This window comes from Crotalus tigris, unplaced genomic scaffold (genome assembly GCF_016545835.1).
Source record: "Crotalus tigris isolate CLP2741 ecotype Arizona unplaced genomic scaffold, ASM1654583v1 scf7180000020019.1302030, whole genome shotgun sequence".
NCBI classification, from domain to species: Eukaryota; Metazoa; Chordata; class Lepidosauria; order Squamata; family Viperidae; genus Crotalus; species Crotalus tigris.
The window spans coordinates 155048-171969 of record NW_024097821.1 but is presented as its reverse complement, the minus strand read 5'-3'; the positions used below and the strand labels follow the sequence as shown (position 1 = coordinate 171969).

The 16922-nt window shown below is 36.5% G+C and overlaps 1 protein-coding gene and 1 pseudogene across 1 annotated transcript in view; one reads left to right on the top strand and one right to left on the bottom strand.

Moving 5' to 3' along the window:
* Window positions 1–16922, top strand: part of LOC120318055 (striated muscle preferentially expressed protein kinase-like) — an 83096-nt gene that overhangs the window by 13867 nt on the left and 52307 nt on the right. The gene's annotated exons all lie outside the window — the stretch shown is intronic.
* On the bottom strand, window positions 6622–9285 carry LOC120318054 (annotated as a pseudogene).

Sequence of the window (16922 nt, the reverse complement as noted above, 5' to 3'; positions counted from 1 at the left end):
CATGTATTAGAAAATCAAATGGTGAAAGAAGAGGGAGATATGCAGGAAATAGCAGATATGCTCTCAGTTTGTCCTGTACCTTTGATTGGACAGGTAGATCCGAATGGAGCCCAAGTGGTTGAATATAGACCACTTTCTTATGCAATCTTAACAGAATTGTGTAAGGGTATAAGAGATACTGGATTAGGAAGTTCTTATGTGCAAGGTCTGTTAGAAGCAACAATGAGGAATCATGTTTTGGTACCAGAAGATTGGAAAACAACAATTCGTATATTATTAACACTAGCTCAGTATGTGGTATGGGATAGTGAATTTAGACATCATTGTGCATTAAGAGCTGCAACTTCTGGAGGTGCTTGCCTCACAGAGCAGTTATATGGCTCTGATGATTACACTCCAGTGGATGCACAAATTGTTTTGTCTATAGCTACTCTTCAAATATCCTCTGAATGTGCTTACAAAGCTTTTGGAAAAGTTCCTATAACTGGGAAACCATCTCAAGCATTTTCAAATATTTGTCAAAAGGCAAATGAACCATATGCAGATTTTATTAACCATCTGCAAGATGCCTTGAGACAACAAATTGATAATCCTGATGCCCAAGCTGAATTGCTTATGAAATTGGCTAAAGAAAATGCTACCACTGAATGTAAACAGGCCATCATTGGCCTGGGAGCAAAACCAGATTTAGCAGAAATGATCAAAGCATGTCAGGACATAGGAACCGTTTTTTTTCAAACTAATCTCTTAGCTGCAGCTCTTACAATAACCTCAGGGGAAATGTTATAATTGTGGTAAAATTGGACATTTTAAATAGGATTGCAGAAATCCTGGGGGAGGAAGGTATGCCTCCCAACCATTTAAAAATATTGCTAGGAGGCATCCAAAAACAAAATGCCCTAAGTGTAATAAGGGATTTCATTGGGCTGATGAATGTTGGTCGGGAAACTTCAAAGAGGGCTGATCTCTGGCCCCGGTCCAAACAGAGACCCTTCAGTAATTCCATCAACAATTAATAATACCCCTGCTGCCACTAGAGGGAGCGCTGGGATAGATTTAACTATCCAACAAGAAGTGTGTTTCAAATTTCCAGGAGAAGTACAAGTAGTTCCTTCACAACTTTCTGGACCTCTCCCTTCTGGATATGTTGGATTAATTTTGCCTCGATCTAGCATGGGAAAAAAGGGAATTTTTGTAATACCTGGAGTAATTGATTCTGACTATACAAGTGTCATCTTAATTCAATTATGGACTAACATGCCACAGATTTTGCCAAGCAATATTAGTCGTGCACAATTACTCCATTTGCCCTATTTTGTCCCTGCAGGGGGTCTTGATAGGGATCAAGGGGACAGCAGGTTTGGTTCCACAGATCCTGTTGCAATTGCATTAACCACCCCAATCACCACCCAGCGACCCCGTCAGACAGTCTTTTTTCAGGGTAAGCCTTTTGAGGGCATAATTGAGACAGGTGCTGATGTTTCAGTAATTTCAGCTAAAGATTGGCCTGCATCTTGGCCCACTGACCCATGCCCTAGTGTCTGGGGTGTAGGAGGGCGACAAGGTGCACGACAAAGTACACAATTTCTTTCTGCAAGTCTTCCCAATTCTACTGTAACTGTTCAACTTCGTCCTTTCATTCTTGAGATTCATGTCAACTTATGAGGATGAGACTTGCTTAGTAAATGGGGGGCTACCGTCACCTTTGATGAATAAAATGTTTGCCTTACCCTTAACTTGGTTAAGCTACAACAAATTTTGGGCTCTATTAATTGGGTAAGATCTTATTTTTGCTTACCTACAGGTCTGTTAAGCCTGGGTCAGGAAGCAATTGCCTGTCCAGGCAGGAATGAAAAAGAAAAATATGGACTTCCAATTTTGCGTGGTAGTGACCTGCTTGTGGATTCTCTGTGCCCACAACTAATATGACCCTGCCAGGGGACCCTAAATGGGTCTAGGTCACCCCGGAGAGGTGACAAAGAAAGAAGGGTGCTCCAGAGATTCTAGAAAGGCAGTGGCTGTTCCGTTCAACTTGGGGAAAGCCTTCTAACTCAACAGGAGAAAGCTGGCCATGTTGTATCCACCAGTCCAAAGTCCAAAATCACTAACTAGCACAACTTCTCTTACCAGAATCCAGCCTCTCTTTTGTCCTCATTTGTGATGTCCCCATTTTGTTGTGACTGGTCTTATCTGTTTCTTTAACCACTGCAGTATTAATGCCTTTTCAAACTCTGTCTGCAAGCTATCCCCCCCATCTACTTCTCCATGTCTTATCTTCTGTTCTTCATTCCTTTGTATGACCACCAAAGCCTTTCTTTCTTATTTTTCCTTCTTTCCTTCCTCCCTTCCTCCTTTCTTCCTATATATTTCCTCTCTTTCTCTTTTTTCTTTCTTTCTCTTTCTTTTTCTTTTTCTTTCTCTACTTTAATTCTTTTCTCACTGTCTCTTCTCTTCTTTTTTTCCTTCCTTCCTTCCTTCTCTTACTCACCATTCCTTCTCTTCTTCTGACTTTCCCTTCTTGTCTTCATTCCCTCCTTCGCTCTTTCCTTCCTTCCTTCCTTCCTTCCTTCCTTCCTTCCTTCCTTCCTTCCTTCCTTCCTTCCTTCCTTCCTTCCTTCCTTCCTTCCAGGTCATTCTTTGTTATTAGAAAAAAGTTTTTATTTTCCATTTATTCATACAAAATACAATTAACCATTGGTACCGCCTGCCCATTCCCCCCAGGCTGCGTCCACCCTCTCTAAACCTTCCCTACTTCCCTCCTCTTTCTCTCCTCCCCTCCTACTCTCTTACCCTCCCCATCTCCTCTAACCATCCTACTTCCTCCCTACTCCTTCCTCCCCTCTCATCCCTCTCACACACATGAACGCAGCATAGGGGAAATGCCCAAGCATTTGCCATGACTATATTATCATTACCCACCCACTCACCCACCAACCCACCCTCAACCCTCCCCCCCTCACTTCCCAGAGCAGAGTACAGGGTTATTAATAAGAAGGTTAGCAATAATAAAAAATGGGAAAAAAAGAAAGAAAAAAGAAAAAAAAAGAAAAAAAACATCATACTTAACCTTTAACTCCCCTTAAATTAAGACATATAAACAAATCTCTACAACAGTTACTATAAAATTTACTCATAAAATAAATGAAACTTTATAGTACCATATTTTTTCTGAATATAATCTATCCATCTTCTCCATACAATAATATATCTTTCTTGTGTAAGATCCTTCAAATAAGCAGAAATTTTTGCCATTTCTGCAAAGTTAGAAACTTTAAATATCCATTCTTCTAAAGTAGGCAACGAGTCCTTCTTCCAATACGAGCCTACTAATAACCTTGCTGCAGTTAATAAATTCAACATTAAAGTAGTTTCTTTGTCATTTAAATCCACAAAGATACCCAATAGGAATAATTGAGGGGTGAACTTTATCTTCCTTTTAAAAATCTTTTGAATGTTCCACCAAATCATAATCCAAAAAGCCTTTACTTTTTTACAATTCCACCAAACATGAAAATATGTCACATCCATATTACCACATCTCCAACATTTGGGTTGTAAGTTTGGATACATACAAGATAATTTTTTAGGATCTAAATGCCATCTGTAAAACATTTTATAAAAATTTTCCCTCAAATTTTGAGCTTGTGTAAATTTAACATTTCTAATCCAAATTGTCTCCCATAAGTCCAATGGGATCGGATCCTGGATATTCTGAGCCCATTTAATCATACAGTCTTTAACCAATTCTGTTTCAGAGTCTAATTCTATTAAAGCATTGTAAATTCTTTTTATATGGGCCTGACTCTGATCTTTAATCTGAATAACCAGATTTCCATCTTCTAGTGTTATTCCTTCTTTCTTATCTACAGTCCACCTGTCCACTATTTGTAAATATTGAAACCATGACTGTAGACTATTTTCTTGCCTTACTACATCTAGAGATTTTAAATGCCAATCCGAACCTGACCAAATTAATAATTCTTTATACGAAATTTTATCAAAGTTCATCCCCTTAGAAATCCCCTCAATTGCATGTCTAGGAATCCCCCAGATAGGTATTTTATAGTTTAATCTATAATAATACTTTTTCCAAACTCGAAGTAAGGCACTCCTCAAAATATGTAATTTGAAAGCCCGGTCCACTTTCTTATTAAAAATTAAATATGCATGCCAACCATACATTAAATCCCACCCTTCAAGAACAAGAATATCCTTATTTGTTAAATTAAGCCAATCACTTATCCAAGTTAAGGCTGCTGCATCATAGTATAATTTCAAGTTAGATGCTTTAAGTCCTCCTCTTTCTCGGGCATCTTGCAAAATCTTAAACTTAACCCTTGGTTTTTTCCCAGCCCAAATGAATTTACTGATACCCTTCTGCCATTCCTCCAAATTTACATCTTTTTTTAAAATAGGTATCATCTGAAACAAGAAAAGAAACTTTGGTAGAACATTCATTTTTACAGCTGAAATTCTCCCCAACAGTGACAATTGCATTTTTTTTCCAGTCATTTAAATCCTTTTGCACTTTTGCCCATAGTAATTCATAATTATTTTTATACAATTTTCCATTTGAGGCAGTTAAATATACTCCCAGATATTTAACCTTTTTCACCATCTGAAAACCTGTAGCTTTAACCAAACTTTCCTTGTCATTGGCTAACATATTCTTAGATAATATCTTAGTCTTATGGTTATTGACTTTAAAACCAGAAACTTTTCCATACTGTGTTATAAGTTCTAATAAACAATCAACCGCTCTAATCGGTTGTTCCAAAATCAAAACCAAATCATCTGCAAAAACCCGTAATTTGTACTCATTTTTTCTTATCTTTATGCCCTTGATTACCGTTGAGTCTCGAATCTGGATCAACAAAATCTCCAATGTTAAAACAAATAACAATGGAGATAATGGACATCCTTGTCTTGTCCCTTTTTCAATATTAAAAGTCTCAGTCAATCCCCCATTAACAACAATTTGAGCTGATTGTTGCTGATATATAGCTTTAAGTACATGTAAAAAATTATCCCCAAAATTCATTTTCTCTACCAATGAGAATAAAAATTGCCAATCTAATTGATCAAAGGCTTTTTTAGCATCCAAAAATATAAAAGCCACAGGAATCTGGTTGTTCTTATCCAAATACTCAATTAAGTTAATAATTTGTCTAACATTATATTTCATGTATCGTCCTGTTATGAATCCTGATTGATCACTGTGAATCAAATCCTTCATAACCTGCATTAATCTATTTGCCAAAAATTTTGTAAAAATCTTGTAATCTACATTTAATAATGATATCGGCTTATAATTCTTAGGCTCTGTAAGATCTTGATCCTCCTTCGGAATCAATGATATAAACGCTCTTTTCCAAGAAGGAGGAACTTGTGCTCCGAGCAAGATACTATTAAAAAGCTCCTTTAATGTCTCCAACATTTCTTCATATAAATTTTTATAATACGTCGACGTCAATCCATCTGTTCCTGGAGACTTTCCCACCTTTAACTGCTTGATAGCTAAGCCAATTTCCTCTACAGTAATTAAACAATTCATCCCATTTTGCTGTTCCTCAGAAAGTTTAGGAAAATGTACTGATTGTAAATATTTATCTATATCCATTCCCTTTATATTATCACTTGAGTATAGTTTTGTGTAAAAATCTAAAAAACTCTTTTTAATCAAATTTTGCTGAAAAACCTCAGTACCTTTATATTTTACTTTCTCTATAATCCTAGCCTTCTGTTTCTTTTGTAACTGATAAGCCAACCACCTCCCAGGCTTATTCGCATTACAAAAAGTATTATGTCTCATATAACGCAAATTGGTAGCCACCTGATCTGCCATCAACATATTAAATTGTTCCCTAAGCATCTTTATAGAAACCTTTAAGTTATTATCAGTTGGGTTAAGAGCAAGCGCTTCTTCTTTTATTTTAATTTCATCTTCTATTTCTCTACGTCTTTGTATCCCTTTATCCCTAAAAACTTTATTTAAATCAATTAAAATTCCCCTCATATACGCCTTACTGGTGTCCCACACCATGGGCATCGATGTACCCTTATTCATATTTAAAGCAAAAAACTCCTTTAAATACTCTTTACATTTTTGTACAAACTCTCCCTGGGTAAACAAATTCTCATTCAGTCTCCAAGGCCTTCTGTTCCCATCTTCCAGGTATAGCTCCATCCACACAGGACTATGGTCTGAAAGGGTCCTGGGAAAGATTTTTACCTTTCTCACCCTAGAAAGAAAATCACTAGTAATCAAAAAGAAGTCAATCCTTGAAAATGACTGGTGTCTATCCGAATAGAAGGTAAAATCTCTATCACTTGTGTTCCTTTCTCGCCAAATGTCAATAAGTTCCAACTCTTCTTTCAAATCAAAAAAAGTTTTGGGTAATTTAGTTTGAATGAAATTTTTTGAAGAGTTCTTTTTATCTATAGTTATATCCAAAACTCCATTCCAGTCACCCATCAAAATTACAGATTTATAATCCAACTGGGATATCTTCCCATGCAAAAGCTTATAAAATTGCTTCTGTTGTTGATTAGGGGCATATAATCCAACAATAAGAACTTTCTTGCCTTGTAACAGTAGTTCCACAAAGACATATCTTCCTTCAAGATCAACCTCAATTAATTTAGCCGATAAATTTTTCTTCACATAAATTACAACACCCCCTTTTTTCCCTGGAGCTGGAGCTATAAAATGTGATCCCAAACGAGAATTTGTCAGATATTTTGAATCTTTTGAAGTTATATCTTGTTGACCTGGAGCCCATATCCCTACCTCTGACATGTACTTGACTGCTAACTGACCCAAATTATATATTCCATGAGAATAAAACCTGTGTCTGTGTTGGCTTCCTGGGAGTTTTGCTTTTGAAATCCATTGCTCAACAAGCTGGAGCGTATTTAAGGTAAACAAAGCCGAGGGAGTCTGTGCAGTTCCTTAAGTAAATGATCTTTTTGAAGTTAGCGCTTAGTCACATTCGAGATGATGAGAACTGCTTCAGAAGACCTGAATGGACTTTGCTTATGGGCATTTTCAAAACAGGGAGTCCTCGACTTACACCTATTCATTTAGTGACCATTTAAAGTTTCATTGAAAAAAATGACTTATGACCATTTTTCACTTAAGACCGTCACTGGTGAGATATCCCTGATTATCCTAGATTGTGTGCAAATGAAAATAAGGCGTTAACACACACACACACACACAAACACACACACACAGAAACACACACACACAATCATACACACAGAGAGTCTGATTCCATAACATAGATAAATTAATATACTAGTGATATGTCCCTGATTACCCTAGATTATCCTGTGCAAGCTAAGTGTGAAAAAGAAAGGAAGGGTTAGCACACAAACACACAATCAAACACAGAGACAGAGAGGGGGGAAGAGAGAGGGAGAGGGGGGAGTGATTCAATTACATAGAGACAATTATTTTGGACCGTTGTGTGAGGAACACAGCCTCGGCCTTTAGAACCAGCTTCGGTACCTAAATTGGACATCATTCATGGGATGTATCACACTAACCCCATAGTGGGTCTTGCTGAAGGGAGGGATCTCCTCCTGCTGATTGATCAGTTCCAGATAAAAACAAGCCAGCATCAGGAAGGTGAAAAGCTTGATTTCTTTGGTAGCAAAGTAGCGGCCGGGACACATGGAGGTCCCAGCTCCAAAAGGCACAGTGAAATATTTCAGCTTCTCGCCATTCTTAAAAAAATCCTTTTTGTTGCCATTTTGGCTGAGGAAACGGTCGTATTTGAAGACCTGGGGATCCGGATGGATTTCGGGATCCATGTGGACCGAGAGGTAAGGAAATAGGCTGATTTTATCACCGTTAGGCAGCAGGTAAGTCTTCCCGTTGTGGAGCTTCAAATCCATATCTTGTAAAACCACCCGGATCAAAAACGATGTCGATACCAATCTCAACGTCTCTTCCAAAGCACTGTCCAGGATAGGCGTTTGGTTTAGCATCTCCTTGGTGACGTTCAAGAGCTTCTCGCGGGAGGTCACCTCTTGGCCTGACTTCTTCACCACCTCCAGGATCTCCTTCTTGACCTCTTCCATGGCTTTGGGATGCTTCATCAGGTACTCCAGAAGCCAGAAGGAAGCTGGACAGAGGCTACCTAGAGCAGTATAAAGGAGCAGGAACATGTATCGGTCTCTCATCTCTTCTGAAATCCCACTTTCAGCCAGATTTTGAGCCTGGTCACTGATCCACCGGCTGGTGTTTTCCTTCTGGTAGATGTTCTTCACTGAAAGCACCTGCCAGAAATAGTTCCAGAGGTTCTTCACTTGGACCCACTCCCACGGGGTCAACAAGGCATATGATAGGCATGGGAAGAGCTTGTCATATTTGCAAAATTCAATGTACAACTCTTCTGTGTGATGCTGGTCTTTTCGTTTCACCTTTTCTTTCTGGTTTTCACCTTTAGCTGTTTCAGTACCATACAAAGCCAGATATGCAGCTCGGAAGACCGTATTGTGACAGAAGTGGTACAAGCCGTCTTCTTTCCAGGACTTTGGATCCTCTTTGGAGGTTTCTTGCCACTGGAATAAGACAGCCCATAAAGTGTCCATCATGGGTTGGGTCATCACCACCAGGCCCTCTCCCTTCAGACGTTTCACACTGCAGACTTCGATGGTCTTGTGAATGTCATGGGAGGCCTTGAATCGAAACATCCTGAGGACCAGCTCAGCTGCAAATGAAATAAAGTCCAGTTTGCTTCGGGCTTCCCTGATGATGCTTCCGAAAGACAGTGGGTCCATCAAGAAAGTGAAATACTGTCCTGCAATCAAGGTGGTGAAGATGTCTCCATGTTTCTTCGGCATGCTTTGCAGGAAACCCATATTGTCATTTCAGAAGTGCAATGCATGTCTGAGCCAGGAAATGAGTCCTATATCCAAAGGGGGTTCGTTGAGTCGTCTTCGGCGGAAGAAGCCCATCAGGTAGAGGGCCCCCCAAAGACTGACCACCAAGGGAACCAGAACTGCCACCCAGGAGAACATCTTGAAGAGTGTCTAAAGTTCAGTGCAAACAGCTTTTTAAACAAACAGGTTCTCTGGAGATAAGTAGGCATTTTGTGAGCCAGGGAGGAGTTTTGATTGATCAAACAAGCCAGGAATTGCAGTTAACCCTTGCAAGGCAGAAAAAAAGGAGGACAGGAAACCAACCTCAGTCCTTGAATGGGGTTTCCACCAGAAAATCCCAGAGAAATCATTAGCAAGCAGGAAGCGAGTTGGGCAGGATGTGTGCCTGTGTTTATTTTACATTTGAGAATGTAATGAATATTTGGAGAGAACCCATGAGCTGAAGGACAGTGGTTTTGAGAGAGATAGAGAGAAAAGCATGCAGAAGACACAGCCTCTCCCTTTTCTCTAACAAAAGGTCCTTATAGGTTAAGAGCTTTTGCCGATGATTTGGTAATTATTTTATCTCAACCGATTAATTCGGCTTTAGATTTGTTACAAATTATAACTCAGTATGGGCAAGTTTCTGGTTTTAAGGTTAATAACAATAAGACTAAAATATTATCTAAAAACTTGACTATTAAGGAAAAGGAAATGTTAGTTAGTTTGACTGGTTTTGAAATTGTAAAAATGGTCAAATATTTAGGGGTGTATATAACTGCTTCTAATGCAAAATTGTATAAAAATAATTATGAGACATTATGGATTAAAGTGCAGAAGGATTTAAATGATTGGTAAAAATTACAATTATCTTTGTTAGGAAGAATTTCTGCTGTTAAAATGAATGTTCTACCAAAATTTCTTTTTTTGTTTCAAATGATACCTATTTTGAAAAAAGATGTTAATTTATTTTTATTTTATTTTTTTTATTGAAAATTTTTAAATTTTACAAAACAATACAGTTCCCCTCCCAGAGGCCTCCCAACCCTCCCATACCCTCCCCCAACCTTCCCAGAGTTGAATACAGGCTTAATTAATATTTTTTCAAAAAGTCTTAAAACAGATATAAACCATAAACAAATCTAAATACATTAATTAAACAAATTATAAACTAACTAACAATAATATATGTGTACAAAAACAAAAATACAAGGAAATACAAGAAAATAGGAAGAAAGAAAAGGAAAAATAGTCTATAAAATATCTTGAATTTTGAGTATAAGTTATTGAAAAGCTACATAATATTTTTTTATATCCAACTTATATTGTATAAAGTCTATCCATTTTTTCCATACCAAAAAATACTTCTCTTGCGATTGGTCTTTCAAGAAAGCCGAAATCTTTGCCATTTCCGCCAAATAAGAAACTTTAAAAAACCACTCTTGCAAAGTAGGCAAAGATTCCTTCTTCCAACATTGCCCTATTAACAACCTTGCCGCTGTGATTAAAGTTAACATCAGTATAGTCTCTTTAGTATCACAATTAGAAACAATACCTAACAAAAACAATTGTGGGGTAAATTTTACCCTTCTTCTAAATATTCCATCATATCTTAATCCAAAAAGCTTTTATATTTTTACATGACCACCAGATATGATAATAAGTAGCATCCAAACATCCACATCTCCAACATTTAGGCTGTAAGTCAGGATACATACAAGACATTTTTTGTGGATCAAGGTGCCATCTATAAAACATTTTGTAAAAATTTTCCCTTAAATTTTGGGCTTGTGTAAATTTAACATTCCTCACCCAAATAATTTCCCAGGTATCTAATAGAACCGGTTCATCAAAATTTTGTGCCCATTTGACCATACATTCTTTGACTAATTCTGCTTCTGAATCCAATTCTACTAACACCCCATAGATTCTCTTAATACGGGTTCGTCTTTGATCTTTTATTTGTTTTAATAAATTCTCATCTTCTCTAAGCAAACCCACATTACGATCTATCTTCCACCTCTCCACTATTTGTCTATAATGAAACCATGAGTAAATAATATTTTCTTGTATTAAATCTTCCAAAAATTTTAATTGCCAATTTTTACTATCCCATCTACGTAGTTGTGCATAAGAAACACTATCCATCTTGACTCCTCTCCTTATCCCTTCTATCGCATGCCCCGGTATAGACCATAGTGGAATTTTAAAATCACTTCTATAATATTTCCTCCAAACCCGAAGTAAAAAAATCCTTATGAGATTTAAAAACCCTATCAACCTTTTTATTAAAAATTAAATAGACATGCCATCCAAAAAGTAAATCCCAACCCTCCAAGAGGAGTATTTCTACATTTGTTAAATTAACCCAATCACTTATTAATGTTAAAACCACAGCATCATAATACAATTTCAAATTCGGTACCTTGAGTCCACTCTCTCACGAATATCCTGTATAATTTTAAGTTTAACTCTTGGTTTTTTCCCTGCCCAAATAAATTTATTAACACCTTTCTGCCATTCATTTAAATTAACTTCATTCTTTAAAATAGGTATCATTTGAAATAAAAAGAGAAACTTTGGCAAAACATTCATTTTAATCGCCGCAATTCTTCCCAAAAGAGATAGTTGCAACTTCTCCCAGTTTTCCAAATCTCTTTGTATATTGACCCACAGCCTTTCATAGTTATTTTTATACAATTTTGCATTAGAAACAGATAAAATAACCCCCAAATATTTTACCTTATTGACAACCTCAAAATCTGTCAACTTAACCAAAGTCTGCTTATTCAAATTAGTCATATTTTTAGGCAGTATTTTAGTCTTATTGTTATTAATTTTAAAGCCCGAAACCTGTCCATACTGATGTATCAATTGTAATAGCTCTATTACGGAGTAAGTAGGTTGAGATAAGGTAACCACCAAGTCATCTGCGAAAGCCCTTAGTTTATATTCTTTTTTATTAACTTCTATTCCTTTTATTTGCTGTGATTCTCGAATTTTAATCAACAATATTTCCAAAGTTAAAACAAACAGCAATGGCGACAATGGACAACCCTGTCTAGTCCCCTTCTCTATTGCAAACACCTCTGACAAACCCCCATTAACTATAAGTTGTGCCGTTTGCTTTTGATAAATAACACCAAGAGCTTGTAAAATTTTTTCTCCAAAATTCATTTTCTCAATTAATCTTAACATAAATTGCCAATTCAGCTGGTCAAAAGCTTTTTCAGCATCTATAAATATCAATCCTGCAGAAACTTGATTGTTTTTATCTAAATATTCTAATAAATTAATAATTTGTCTAACATTATGCTTCATGTACCTTCCAGTTATAAAACCCATTTGATCCATATGTATTACATGATGCAAAACCCTCATAAGCCTGTTAGCTAAAATTTTTGAAAAAATCTTGTAGTCTACATTTAAAAGAGATATAGGTCTATAATTCTTTGGTAAAGTGAGATCTTGATCTTCTTTTGAAATCAAAGATATAAAAGCTCTACCCCATGATGGGGGAATCTCTGAACCCTGTAATATATTATTAAAAAGTTCACTTAAAGGTTGAATCATCTCTTGTACCAATGTTTTGTAATAAATAGATGTCAAACCATCCGTACCCGGTGCTTTACCTAATTTTAATTCTTTAATTACTGTCTGAATTTCCTCACTAGTAATCAAACCATTAATTTCTTGTTTCTGATCTTCTGTTAGTTTAGGAAAGTTAGCTTCATTTAAATAATTATCTATATCTAAAACCTGTACTTTACTACTCATATATAATTTTTGGTAATAATCTAAAAAAGATTTCTTAATCAACTCCTTCTGATATACCAATTTACCATTATAATGTATTTTATCTATAGTTCTCTGTCTCTGCCTCTTTCTCAGTTGGTAAGCCAACCATCTCCCTGGTTTATTAGCATTACAAAATGTGTTTTGTTTCATATACAGTAAATTAGTTGCAGTTTGATCAGCCATCAACATATTAAATTGTGATTTAAGCAATTTTATGGATTCCTTAAACTTCTCATCTGTGGGATTTAAAATCAAAACTTTTTCTTTTAGTTTAATCTCATCTTCCAACTCCTTATGTTTCTGCATCTGCTTCTGTCTATGAACATTGTTCATTTGTATCAAAATCCCCCGCATGTAGGCTTTACCTGCATCCCAGACCATTGACATTGAAGTTCCCTTATGCATATTTAAAACAAAATAATCCTTTAATTGCTCCTTTAACTTTTGAACATTCTTTTCCTGTCTAAATAAATTTTCATTCATCCTCCACGATCTCCTCTCCTCTTTTTCATCAACCAGTTCCATCCAAACTGGACTATGATCCGTCAATGTCCTGGGAAAAAATTTAACATTCTTTACCCTAAAATATAAATCCGTCGTAATCAAAAAAAAAATCAATTCTTGAGAAAGATTGATGTCTATCTGAAAAGAAAGTAAAATCTCTCTCCTCCAGGTTATGTTCACGCCAATAATCTCGTAGCTCCCAGTCCTCTTTCAAATCAAAAAAAGCTTTAGGTAGTTTAGCCTGTTTAAAAGAAATAGAGGATCCTTTTTTATTTCTTTGTGTATCTAAAACACCATTCCAATCTCCCATTAATATAACAGATCTGTAATCCAACAAAATTAATTTTTGATGTAAACAGTCTGTAAAATTGTTCCTGTTGTTGGTTTGGTGCATACAATCCCACTATAAGTACTTTCTTGCCATACAAACCAACTTCAATCATAACATATCTCCCTTAAGATCAGATTCTACCAAACAAGCTGATAAGTTTTGCTTAACATAAATAACTACTCCCCCTTTTTTCCCAGGAGCAGAAGATACAAAATGAGATCCCAGACGAGCATTGACTAAATATTTTTGATCTTTAGATATAATATGTGTTTCCTGCAAGCAAATAATATCATTATTATGTTGCTTTAAATAATGAAAAATTTTCTTTCTCTTTTGAGGGGAATTAAGGTCATTAGCATTCCATGTCAGGAGCTTTACCATCTCCCTTAATCAGAAGCCTGGAGAAGACTGCTTGAAGGTCTGCCATTGAGGAATGTGCTGCAGAGCTCTTGGGTCTTGCTCCTCCCACAGGCACCGAAGCAACTTCTTGAAGAACTTCTTTAACTTCTTTCTTCTGTTGTTCCTTTTCCTTATGTCTATGTGCTGCGCGAGTCATTCTTTGCTCTTTGATCTCTGCTTGTTGCAGCCACTCCGCCTGTAACTTTCCAGCTTCCATCAATACTACTTCTTCAGACTGCTGTTCCACCTCTTTACCATCCAAGACTTTCTGCATCATAGGTGGTGGTGAGCCTGCTCCCAGGACCGACTTGTAAAACTCCTTTGCTTTAGAAACTGTATTAAGTCTATAACGCGTCCCCGCATGACTCACAACAATACCCATTGGAATCTCCCATCTGAATGGCATCAATCTTTTTTTAAGTTCATTAACTAAGAAAGCAAACTCTTTTCTCCTTCTTAAAATTTTGAATGGGATCTCCTTTAGAATAATGACATCCTGAGCAGCACTCTGAAACCTCTTGTTATAAAAAGCTTGTATAATTTCATTGCGCAGAGATCTCTTCCCAAAATAAATCACCACATCTCTTGGTAAATTTCTTTGCTTTGCAACCCAGGAGTTAACTCTAAATATCTTTTCAACTTCTCTGAGTATTTCCTCTTTCTCTCTATTCAAAATAACTGCAAAGTCATTTACCACAATCTCTCTCAAGTCTTGCTGCATGTCTTCTTTCAGGCCTCTGATTCTTAAAGCATACTCCATCTCTCTGTACTGAGACATAACAATGTCATCTTGTGAAATTTCCATCTTTTTTTCCATGCCTTCAAATTTGTCTTCCAGAATACCCACCTTATCTGCCACCTCTTCCACTCTAGAATCCAACTTCTCAACCACAGAAGCAAGTCCTGTTAAGGCCATAACTATATCTTGCCTCAAGATAGTATTATTCTGCTCTAAAAGTTCCTTCATTTCCCCTCTGATTTGAATGTTATTCTGATCTAAAAGTTCCTTCATTTCCCCTCTGATTTGAGCTACAGCATTTCCCATTATATCTTTCATATCTTGTACCATTATTGCTGGCAAAGGAGGAGAGGGTAGTGGTGTAGCTTTAGGTTGTTGTACCGGTAGGATCGCAGGAGAAGAAGCCACCTTAGGTACTGTAGAAGTTGCTTGCCTCTTTGAAGCCATTTTCAAAAAGAAAAAATCTTATTTCTTCTTTCCTCCTTCTTTGAAAAAAAAAATAAAAAATAAAAATTCCCTTGAAAGGGAAAAAAAAATAACAAAGGAGAGTTTAACAAAGAAAAAAAATCTTCCCAAAACACAAATCCACATTAAGAAAAAGTTTAAAAAGTTTAAAAAGAAAAAAAGAGAAAAAAACCCTCTAATCCATAACGTTCCATTTCACTCACTTTTCCCCCCCAAAAAACTTTCAAATCGCCATTTTACTTTCACTCTCCATGCAGAAAAAAAGCGAAAAAAAAGAGAAAAAGAAATAAAAGTCAATCTTTCAAACTAAAGTCAAAGTAAAATCCAATAAGAAAAATCCTTTATCCAACTCTGTCCGCTTTTTTAAAAATAACTCACCCGGTCCCTTTAAGCGTGGAGGTGGTAGCGGCATTTTGCTTTGTTCCCGAAGGAACAAAGACAACTGGGAGGCGGAGGCAACCCGAACTCCGAGGGAGCTCTCTTTTCACCCCCCAAGGAAAAATTCCTGGGGGGTTCAAGAGGCTCTACCTCTATTCAGGTGATACTCCCCTCCCCCCCTTCGCCCGGGAGGGAGGTTTTGAGCCGCGGAACAGCTGGTGCCTGCTGTTCTCCGCGGTTCTCACGCTTTCCCAGGAGGACGGCTACAAAGTACCCGCCATCACCGACACTAAACCACCGGAAGTCAAAAAAAAGATGTTAATTTAGAAGAATGGCAGAAGGGTATCAATAAATTGATTTGGGCAGGGAAAAAACCAAGAGTTAAGCTTAAGATTATTCAGGATGTACGTGAAAGAGGAGGACTTAAGATGCCTAATTTGAAATTGTATTATGATGCTGCGGCTTTAACATTGATTAGTGATTGGATTAATTTAACAAATCAAAATATACTTTTTTTTGGAGGGATAGGATTTACTATATGGATGGCATGCTTACTTAATTTATAATAAGAAGGTAGATAGACTTTTAAGTACCATATTTTAAGAACTGCTCTACCGCGTGTCTGGAAGAAATATTATTATAGATTAAATTATAAAATACCAATTTGGGGGATTCCTGGACACACAGTAGAGGGGATATCAAGAGGCATGAAGTTGGATAGAATTTCTTATAATCAATTGCTTAAACTGGAAGAGAAGGATTGGCAATTAAAATCGCTAGATGAATTAAGGCAAGAAAATATTGTTACTCTTGGTTTCAGTATAGGCAATTGTTACATAGATGGAGTTTAGACCAAAAGGTTGGTTTTACTTTGGAAGATCAGAATTTGATAAAACAAATTAGAGATCAAAATCAAGCTCATATAAAGAGAGTTTATAATGTTTTAATGGAATTGGATTCAGAGACGGAATTAGTTAAAGATTGTATGATAAAATGGGCTCAAAATTTTCAAGAGCCGATTTTATTAGATACATGGGAGGCAATTTGGGTTGGGAATGTAAAGTTTATTCAGGCTCATAAATTTTTATAAAATGTTTTATAAGTGGCATTTGGATCCACAGAAATTGTCTCTCATGTATCCTAATTTACAGCCTAAGTGTTGGAGATGTGGATGTTTGGATGCAACTTATTACCATATTTGGTGGACGTGTAAAAACATAAAAGCCTTTTGGATTAATATTTGGTGGAATATTCAGAAGATTTTTAATAGAAAGATAAAGTTTTCACCACAATTATTCTTAGGTATTATTGTAGATTGTGATGCTAAAGAAACTATTTTAATGTCGAATCTTATTACAGCGGCAAGGTTATTGGTTGGATAATATTGGAAGAAACATTCTTTGCCTACTGTAGAAGAATGGTTGCTTAAAGTTTCTA